We start from the raw sequence: 11363 nt of genomic DNA, 5'->3' as shown, positions 1-11363 counted from the left end.
CCTCAAACACACAATACAATACCAAGGAATAATACATCTATCTAATTTTAAAATACTTTAAACTCACAAAATAATTAAAAACACATCTAATCCAGCTTTTAAAACATCATCATTTCTTACCCTGAATGTATACTGTACTGTATATCTCTCTAGACATATATATTGTACATACATACATACAGTGGCAAGAAATGATATACCACAAAAAAATAAAAATACACAGGTTAAAAAACCTTTTGAAAAAATTAACAAGTTAAATAAAATACATTTCTTTACTGTAGTTCACTTACCATTACTTGCCCCCACCGACTCCCGTTGCCCAGCTTACTCACGAACCAATCCACGATCAGGAACCCATAAAATAATAAACCATTGAAAATAATAAACATTAAACTAAAAATCCAAACCAATCCACGGGTCTTCTACTTGTAATACACCTTCATCTGTATTCTTCTTTCTTCTATCTCCTTCCGGGCGGGGCAGGGCGTGGTCTTCTTTCCATCATCGGCCACGCCCTTGTCTTTTTCCTTCTCCGGAGGTCCTTCCTCCGCGGCGTCTGGCTGCAAAATGAGACGACATAGGCTTTTAAAGGCCTATGACGTCACATTTTGCGTCATGGTTCCCACGGTCCTGATTGGACCGTGAAAACCATGTGTGTTGGCCGATAATAAAAAAATGATGACGTCACTTAAAGGGAATGAAAGCACAGCCAATCAGAATGGCTTTGCTTCAATTGCCTTTAAGATGACGTCATGAAAAGGCACATGGCCGTGCACACATGGTACTAGAGCCAATCAGAGCGTGGGAACTTTATGCCTACTCTGATTGGCTCTGGTATACCATGTGTCAGGGGCTTGGGGGAGAAAGGATGTGACGTCAATGAAAACCTGTCACGTGGTACGGTAGCCAATCAGAGCGTGGGAACTTTATCCTTATTGACGTCACATCCTTTCTCCCCCAAGCCCCTGACACATGGTATACCAGAGCCAATCAGAGCGTGGGAACTTTATCCCTACTCTGATTGGCTCTGGTATACCATGTGTCAGGGGCTTGGGGGAGAAAGGATGTGACGTCAATAAGGATAAAGTTCCCACGCTCTGATTGGCTACCGTACCACGTGACAGGTTTTCATTGACGTCACATCCTTTCTCCCCCAAGCCCCTGACACATGGTATACCAGAGCCAATCAGAGTAGGCATAAAGTTCCCACGCTCTGATTGGCTCTAGTACCATGTGTGCACGGCCATGTGCCTTTTCATGACGTCATCTTAAAGGCAATTGAAGCAAAGCCATTCTGATTGGCTGTGCTTTCATTCCCTTTAAGTGACGTCATCATTTTTTTATTATCGGCCAACACACATGGTTTTCACGGTCCAATCAGGACCGTGGGAACCATGACGCAAAATGTGACGTCATAGGCCTTTAAAAGCCTATGTCGTCTCATTTTGCAGCCAGACGCCGCGGAGGAAGGACCTCCGGAGAAGGAAAAAGACAAGGGCGTGGCCGATGATGGAAAGAAGACCACGCCCTGCCCCGCCCGGAAGGAGATAGAAGAAAGAAGAATACAGATGAAGGTGTATTACAAGTAGAAGACCCGTGGATTGGTTTGGATTTTTAGTTTAATGTTTATTATTTTCAATGGTTTATTATTTTATGGGTTCCTGATCGTGGATTGGTTCGTGAGTAAGCTGGGCAACGGGAGTCGGTGGGGGCAAGTAATGGTAAGTGAACTACAGTAAAGAAATGTATTTTATTTAACTTGTTAATTTTTTCAAAAGGTTTTTTAACCTGTGTATTTTTATTTTTTTGTGGTATATCATTTCTTGCCACTGTATGTATGTATGTACAATATATATGTCTAGAGAGATATACAGTACAGTATACATTCAGGGTAAGAAATGATGATGTTTTAAAAGCTGGATTAGATGTGTTTTTAATTATTTTGTGAGTTTAAAGTATTTTAAAATTAGATAGATGTATTATTCCTTGGTATTGTATTGTGTGTTTGAGGAAGGTCAGGGATAGATAGCCTTGGTTGTACTGTACTGTAAAGGTTGTATTTTTGTCGGTACTTATATTTTTTCAAAGGCTTAATTGTTCTGCTCTAGGCGTGAATCTGTTAATGGTCTCATTGTTCTTGATTGAGTGTGAAATGTTTAGGGGTGTAAATAATGATTGCTAACTGATTTTTGTTTACGTTTGATTAATTTGCAGAATGTATACAGTATGGTGCATAGATTTTATGCATTTTGGAATGTGACTTTTTTTTCATTGGTTTGTGATCATATACAGTACAGTAGATTGTGAGATCAGTTAGGATTTTTAAAGGAAATTGATTTTAATGTAGTATCTGTATGGAGAAGTGTTTGGTTGTAGAACAGTATGGTTTTGATAACCCTTCTACATTTATTTGTACTGTATATTTGGTTTATCATGGGTGTGTATATAACGTGTGTATATATATATACTGTATATATCTCTCTCTCTCTCTTTCTCTCTGTCTCTCTGTATGTATATATATACAGTATATATATATATAGTTGCATGATGAAGCCACAGTACAAATTCATGGGTGAAGGGTGGGTATCGTGCCTGTGTGGCTTAACCCCTTAATTACCTTTGCGGTTATTATCCGATAAGGTGTTTAAGGGGTTAATTGATATCTGAATGTAATTGCAATGTATTGGCTTGGTTTTGGCTATGTTTTGTGTGGGCAAGAGAAGGAAGGCGCTGGCATCGGACACTTCGTATTGATGAGGTCAGTAGTACTTTATTTATTTGTATATGCTAGTTAATGTTTTTAATAATGGGCAATTAATCTATTATCCATATCTGGATAATAGTTATTTTGCACATTATTGTACTGTAGGTGTTGGGGGGGAGGGTGTATGTATTGAATGTATTGGCCAGGTTTATTTTTTTTACATTCAGGGTTACTTCCGTGGTTTTGCGTGGGACCTCTGGAGACCACCCGCGGGGAATCCTCGGGTATCCTAAAGGGTAGCAGGCTGGTGGTTCCACGGGTGACACATGCGGGGATGATGATGTGTGGTCCCACTTCTGTGGGGGCACCGCGGACCCGTAGTCTGCGGGCATGACGATGTGTGGTCCCACTTCTGTGGGGGCACCTCCGAGCCGTAGGTGCGGGGATGATGATGTGTGGTCCCACTTCTGTGGGGGCACCGCGGACCCGTAGTGAGCACCCGTGAGTTCCCCAGACCCCCATGGGAACCACCCGAGGCCCCGCAGACACCTGTGGGTTTGACCCGGGGCTCCCAGACATCCTTGGGCCTACCGTGTGGACCCAATTGAGGCTCACGGTGACCCAAGGAGACCACCTGGGCGCCATGGTGCTGGCAGGATCCACCAGCAGGCCTCCAGAACCTGTGGAATGCTGCTGGTAAACTGTAGGTCTGTCCAGGTGCCCTGCCAGCCCACCGGGGACTAGCGTGGGGCTGCGTTATGGACCCTGAATGTAAAAGAATAAATCTTGTATTTATGGGGGGGGGGGGCACAGGGGGTGGGTAATGTATTTAATAAATAGAATGCTGTTTATTGTGGGTGATTGTACTGTTTTTATTGTGGGTACTGGGGTGGGGGTGGGGTGTTTCCCCAACGGTATGTGGGTAGGCCTCCCTTGTGGGTAGTTAGTGGGTGAGGGTTGAGGGTGGTTAGGCCTCACGGGGTGGGGGGTTAGAGTGGGAGGGTATGTACAGTAGGCGTCCCAAGTGGTGGGTGAGGGCGGGTTAACCCCTTCATGACTGTAGCGGTTAATAACCGCTATGGTGATTAAGGGGTTAGGGGACATTACTTTGAAAGTGTTATTTTTTTTCTCTGTTTTACTGTACAGCAGCGGAGGTTGCCATGGGTAGTGGGTAGTGTATTGAATGTATTTATTGGTTATTATGCGTTAACCCCTTCATTACCTTAGCGGCTATACGCTATGCTAATGAAGCCTCGTTTCTGAACTTTTAATAATATTGTGCAGGAGCAGGGGGTCCCCTGAGATTAGATTTCTGTCTCAGGGAACCCCCTGCTCACTCTACAATATTATTAAAAAGACAGAAATGCTGCTTCTTTACCATAGCGCATAGCCGCTAAGCTAAAGAATGATTCTTTAATGATGTGTGTGTTTTATTCACAGTGTAGATGTTCTCCGGAGCTGAAGCGCACAGGTTTCAGGTCTGGGGACCCCGTGCCCCCCGAGATACAGGCCCCTTTAGGGGGTGCCGGTATCCCTCTGCTCTGCTTGGTTTACAGGCCGCGATCACGTGATCGGACCTTTAAACCAAGCAGAGGGCTACCGGCACCCCCTAAAGGGGCCTGTATCTCGGGGGGCACGGGGTCCCCAGACCTAAAACCTGTGCGGTTCAGCTCCAGAGACCCCCTGCACATCTACACTATCAATAAAAATGTATTTCCAATGTATTTATTGTCATTTATTTATTTATTTTTTGGCGGCTGCTGTGTGTGATTATTTTTTATTGTGTTTAGCGGGGGTGGGTGACGGGGTTTATAAATGTGAGTTTATAAATAAAATAAAGAATATTATTTATAGGGGCCTTAGAACAGAAGTTCCCACGCCAATTGCGCGCTCATTGCTCTTTTGTTACAATGTTGCTGGTCTTGCGGGTTTGCAGTCTGGCAGCAAAAAGCAGTTTGTAGTACTGTGTGTGAGATAAAGTAACCAGTTCTTTTATTGCTGAAGTCGCCACTAAAAACTTTTATTTACAAATACAGTACAAAAACCGTGCAACACACAACAACATTCAGTATCCTTTGTTTAAGTACAGCAGGTACTATAGGGTAAAACATGTACTGTACAGTACAGCACAACATTACAGTATGGTCTCACTGAAAGTCCTCCCCATTTTCCAGCCATGGCCGATGCCTTGCATGGCGCAAAACGCCATTAATGCAGTCTCTAACGCCTCTCATTACAGGATCTGTAACAGGGTAATAGCGCTGCATTTCTTCCACAATCTTTTTCCTTAAATTGGCAGGAAGGGCATTTTTTTGGCGATTCCCATCATAGTTCACTTTGAACACCCACTCGCAGTACAATGTGTAGGGAACATGGTGTTTAAATATGATCAAGGCATACTTGTGTGGTATACCAGCACTCCTCACCCTATACTTCTCCCTCAGCACCGGTGTCAGATCGCACAGGGAGATGTCGGGCACTGTTTGTATGCGAGCGGGTGTAGGAAGTCTTTTGGGAGCGGGTGTACTTGAGGCGATGGGCAATGGTAGGGTGTCTGGGAGGAAGCTTTCCTCAGGTAGTGGTCGCCGGGTTGTCTCCTGGCGTGGTCTAGATGGGGTTGTCATGTCCTCCTCAATAGCATAGTACACTGTATCTTCTGGTGGAGGGTGTGTGCTTGGTGATGGAAGGGGGTCGAAGGTACCATGCATCACATCCATGTCACCCCCCTGCTCCAGCGTCGGGGAAACAGGGGCATTAACACCGAGCAAATAATGTATGCCCGCTATGTCTGCCTCTATCTTGTCCATCCGTTGATCCATCCGTTGCTCCATATGTAGCATCCGTTGATCCAGCCGTTGCTCCATATGTAGCACCGACTCCAGAAGCAGATCTAGCTTTGCCAGCACACTAGAATTCCCGGGGAGATCCACACTTAGCCCATTCAGGATCCGGTCCAACGAGCTGCTTGTGCATGGCATCTGGAGATCTGGGGGGATGGGTGCAACGGAGGATGAGATGGGGGTTCCCTGGAGAGAAGCGGCATCGATGGAGAGTGGAAGAGGTGACCTGGGGATGCCCGGTACAGGAGAAGCTGCAGCGTGGTGGAAGAGGGATGGAGAAGGTGACCGCTGGATTTCCGGGAGAGAAGCAGAGTCGTCCAAGAGCAAAGGAGACAGTGACCCGTTGATTTCAGAGGCAGCAGCATCTTCAGATGGAACCGGAGAAGATGGGGGTGGAGAAGCCGGGCTGAAGATTTCCGGGACAGCTACAGCAGAGTCGTCGAAGCTTATGGGAGCAAGTGGTCTGCGGATTCGGTGAGTTGGCTGCCATGCGTCTTGCGAACCGAGCACAGTACCGTATTTCTTCTTCACATAATAAGGCTGACGTGTTTTAAAAGCCTTAGCCTTTGGGGTCAGCAGAAGGTTTTCTTTGTTGGCCTTAGCCTGTCGCTTTGCCTTTGGCTTGGGAACGGTAACTGCCTTTCTTTTTTTCAGTGTGGCAGGCACAGCAGAGGTGAGATGATTCTTTCGTCCATAGAACCGGGGATGCTCCATGTAAGCGGGAGACACAATGCAGTATCTGGACAATGCCTCAGATAAAGATCAGCAAGTGGTGGGCTATGCAACGTGTACAACCTTTTATGCATGGTGGCCAGGTACAGGTGTTGAAAGTGGGTGGTCTGTTATGTGAGTCATTAACATATAAATACACCATCCATTTTGTGGATTCACTGCACATTGAATACACATCGACTAAACATCGAATACACATTCTTGTGTTTGTATTTCTTTCTACAGTACTCGCAGCAATGCCTGTTAAGAAGATTTCAAAGGATCTCAGCATGAGAATGAAGGAGATGTACACGAGCGGACAACGAATTGCAGATATCCAGCGCTGGTTAACTGCTTCTGGCCTCGTTGTGCCATCAAGCACTGTGTGCTATCATGCACAAGGAAAAAACAGAGACCGCAAAAAGGCACCAAGGGTAACAAATGCGTAAGTATACTGTATTTATAAAACTTAACCAAAAAAAATATAGAAAACTGTAGTGTACATCTACAGTATACCGTATTTATATAGTATATTTATTATATTACAACAGTATATACTGTAGTGTACTGTATGTGTGGTCAATTTATATTTTTTGTGCAGCAGTATACACTTTTGGTATATTGCAATTCATCTGACAACGGAATATACAGTATATGATGTGTATTTATTATGATATAACAACAGTATACCGTATTTATATAGTATATTTATTATATTACAACAGTATATACTGTAGTGTACTGTATGTGTGGTCAATTTATATTTTTTGTGCAGCAGTATACACTTTTGGTATATTGCAATTCATCTGACAACGGAATATACAGTATATGATGTGTATTTATTATGATATAACAACAGTATACCGTATTTATATAGTATATTTATTATATTACAACAGTATATACTGTAGTGTACTGTATGTGTGGTCAATTTATATTTTTTGTGCAGCAGTATACACTTTTGGTATATTGCAATTCATCTGACAACGGAATATTTATATAGTATATTTATATTACAACAGTACTGTATACTGTATATTTTGTCTATTTATATTTATAGTACAGCAGTATACATTTTTTGTATATTTATATTTACTGTATATTACAACATTACATGTACAGTATACAGTATACATTTTATATTGCTGCATATTAATAACACAATATAATTTCTTTGCATTGTAGGGAGACTACTCTTCTGGTGGACAGAATAAGTGAGGAGAATGATGAGAGGAGCGCATTAAGGGTTAAAAACACTCTTCAGGAAAACCACAATCTGACTGTATCCGAGAGCAGCATAAAGAAGATGAGACGCAGAATTGGATGGAAATATGGACGTGTGAGGTTAGTAGTGGACAGTACAGGAGGTACTGTACTGTAAAGTAAAAATGTTGTTTTGCAAACTGTACTGCGCTGTGACGCTAACATTTTTTATTCATTGTCATTACAGAGCGTACCCCATGATACGGGACGCAAACAAAATCAAAAGAGTGCTCCAGGCCCAGGCATGGATCGACAGCGGTGAGACTTTCCAGGATTGCATCTTCACTGATGAGTCTACTGTGTCGCTGGAGAGATTTGCAAGATTTGCGTTCCACAAAAAAGGCCGCATAACTTTGAAGCCACGGCCAAAACACCCTGTGAAGCTGCATGTGTGGGGTGCCATCTCTAGGCGTGGACCGGGATGCATTGTCGTCTTTGAAGGTACAATTTCTCAAATATAATGCCGCCTAATGCACTGTACTTGACTAGTGTTGCCTTACCGTATGCACTGTACTGTACTATTGAGCACTTTTCTTTTCTTGCTATAGGAATCATGAATAAAGATTTCTTCCAAGACAACATTGTGCCCGTGATAGTGCGATACATCACACAAGACTTTCCCAATGGTCATCGCTTTTACCAGGACAATGATCCCAAGCACACCGCGTCGACGGCGCATATCCTTGAGCGCGGCATCAACTGGGTGAAGACGCCAGCGGAGTAAGTGTAGTAGACCGTGTCCCATTTATATGTTCCCCACTGTTTTTACTGTGTACTGTATCTCTTAAACTAATTGTCCTTTCTTTCCAATCACAGATCACCAGACTTCAATCCGATCGAAATGGTCTGGCATCAGCTGAAGGACCACATCCGTAAAGTGGCGAAACCCTCCAAGAAGGACGAGTTGTATACAGCCATAATGAGTTTTTGGAACGATGTACTCACCGAGGAACGATGCAATAAATATATAGACCATATTGCCACTGTGTTGCCCATTGTCATCGCGCGCAATGGACAAGCATCAGGAAAGTAGTACAGTGCTGTAGTATTGTACAGTAGGTACACTATGATACAGGTAAGTATGGCACAGATTTTAGCTTTCCCAATAGTCAGAGTTTACAGTAGTTCCAGTATACAGTACAGTAGACTAGTTTGACATACTACAGTAACTGCCTACTAACTGCTCCATTTTTTCTTTCCAGAGAAAGCTGCACCAGCCACCTACTGTACAGTAGGTCTACCATAATACAGTACGCACATACAGTACAGTACAGTAACTGAACAAAGTTTTTGTTTTCTTGTCGTTCCAGGAAAAAGGGTGCACCAGAGGGGAGGGGGGGCCTTGTGTTCGTCAAATCTGCTTGTGCAGTCAAATGTACAGTATATAAACAGCAGTAATGATGTACACAAAACCTCTCCTCTCTCAATGAACTACTGTACCGCAGACACAATGAGGATACTGTTACAGTATGAAGGGAAAAAGAACAGGATGGGTTATTTAACATTACAGTATACTGTGCAATATTTATACTGTATATTTATATATACTGTATTTTTATTCTAAAGGTATTCGAGAATGTACTCTACTAGATGAGGACCTGGTGACTTTCAACACTCTCAGACACACAGAAAGGATTATTTCACATCACTGTATATTTATCCTGTATATTTTCAGTAATTTAGAAGCAGTGGCTGTTCTGAACAGCCCAGGGCCAGTTTAACAAAACAATGGCTTGGATTGGATTAGCCAGACGATTGATGCTTGGCCAGGGAGGGATTAAAAACTCTAAGGGAGGGGGTGGGTGGTGTAGCTGTACTGTAGGATTGTACTGTGTCAGTATTTCCAACGCCAGGTCACCCTAATAATTGCATTAATAAACCCCCAAAGACAAGGCCCAAATATACTAGTACAGTATACAGTACTGTAAAGTATGTATTATTGTGTGTTGATGTTTTGAATTGCTGTTAACTTGAAATGTTTCACCATTGTATTGTACTGTATTTGTAAATAAAAGTATTTTGTGGCGACTTCAGCAATAAAAGAACTGGTTAATTTATCTCACATAAAGTACGTGAATACGACCGCAATCACCATTGTACAGTAAATGGGTGCATAGGATGGAACGACAGGTGCTAAAGGGGTATAAATATGATACTGTATTTATCAGTATTGATCAAAGAGAATTGATCAGAAGGATTCCCCTTATAAAGTATACAGCACTCTATTGTCATTCATACAGTACAGTATACTGTAGTAAAAGGTAGACAACACATGGTCTTGCAGTACAGTATACTGTATTACTAAAAATCTGTCAGGTTGACCAGAATCACTGCGGATATCGGAAAATAATACAATTTTATTAATTCTACGTACTGTATATAAGGGGAATCCTTCTGATCAACTCTCTTTGAACAACACTGATAAATACAGTAATTTATCTCACACTCAGTACTACAAACTGCTTTTTGCTTGCAATAAACTAACAAACAGGGAAGCGCTACTGTATACTGTATGAGTTAGGATCAGGCCCAGCAGCCACTTTATGTTGAAAACCACATATGAAATGAGCATAAATTTGCATGAATAATTACACAAAAATATATAAAATAAATAGCACAAGTCTCTGACAGAGAGAAATTGTCCAGGTGGTGTGGATACAGGTTAATGCCCCTGTCTGATAGGACAGACTCGGGCAAGAATGGCCTGTGAGAGGTGAAAATCCAGAATGGTAGCTGGGATGGAAAGCGCTACCAACTGTGCAGGTATTGAAGTGTGTAGAAATGGGAAGGTGCCGTAGGCATCAAATGTGGAAAGCGCTCACCCAGACTTCATACACTGCGCTTTTTGCTTGCATACTGCAAAGCCGCAAGACCAGCAACATTGTAAAAAAAGAGCAAAAAAAAGAGCAATGAGCGCGAAATTGGCGTGGGAACTTCTGTTCTAGGGCCCCTAGAAATAATATTCTTTATTTTAGTTATAAACTCACATTTATATATAAAGTATATATTTATTTCTCTTCATGTACTGTATTTATTTAGATTTATTTATTAATTGTGGAGCTGCTGTGCGTGAGGGGCCATGGCCAGGATGGGGGGGGGGGGGGGGGGGTAACGGTACAGTATGTGGGTAGGGGGTGAGGGTGGTTAGACCTCACAGTACATTATGCACATTGGGCCCCCCTCCTCCCCACATTTACATACTGTACTGTACACTACACGACATCAATGCAGGGAGGGTTTACCAATGCAGGGAGGGTTTACCAATGCAGGTAAGGCTTTAGGCCTTTATATCTCTCTCCCTTCAGTGTAATCTACTTAACAGAAACATTAGGGGGGGAAGGGGCTTTAGGCCTTTATATCTCTCTCCCTTCAGTGTAATCTGCTTAACACAAACATTAGGGGGGAAGGGGTTTTTAAACAATGCTGTGTATAATGTACTGTATAAGGTTTTTTACAATTAGATAGATGTAATCCTTGGTATTGTAAGGGTTAGTTTGGTTTTAAATTGTCTTTTCTGGTTGTTACTTACAGTATATATTGATTTTGGTTTACTTGCTTGGTTAAAATACTTTTTGGTATTGTAGTGTGCATTATCCTTAGCGTTGTATACTGTAGGTGCCTTTAAACCCAGTAACCTACTGTATTGTGATTCACTTTGATTCTCCCTAGTGTTTTTTGAGTCACTATCCTTTTCATGTTTAGGGTTGACAGTGTGTGTCGTTCCCTAGTGCTGTTCATTAGTGTTTAAGGGTCCATGCCTCTTTTTTAAGTGTTTTTAAATCATGTACTGTTTATTCATCCCTTTTTGCACTGTGTCAAATAAATAAACAAATATATCAATTGCA

The sequence above is a fragment of the Ascaphus truei genome, chromosome 1 (genome assembly GCF_040206685.1).
Source record: "Ascaphus truei isolate aAscTru1 chromosome 1, aAscTru1.hap1, whole genome shotgun sequence".
In the NCBI taxonomy this organism is placed as follows: Eukaryota; Metazoa; Chordata; class Amphibia; order Anura; family Ascaphidae; genus Ascaphus; species Ascaphus truei.
Note: the sequence above shows the minus strand (reverse complement) of the source record.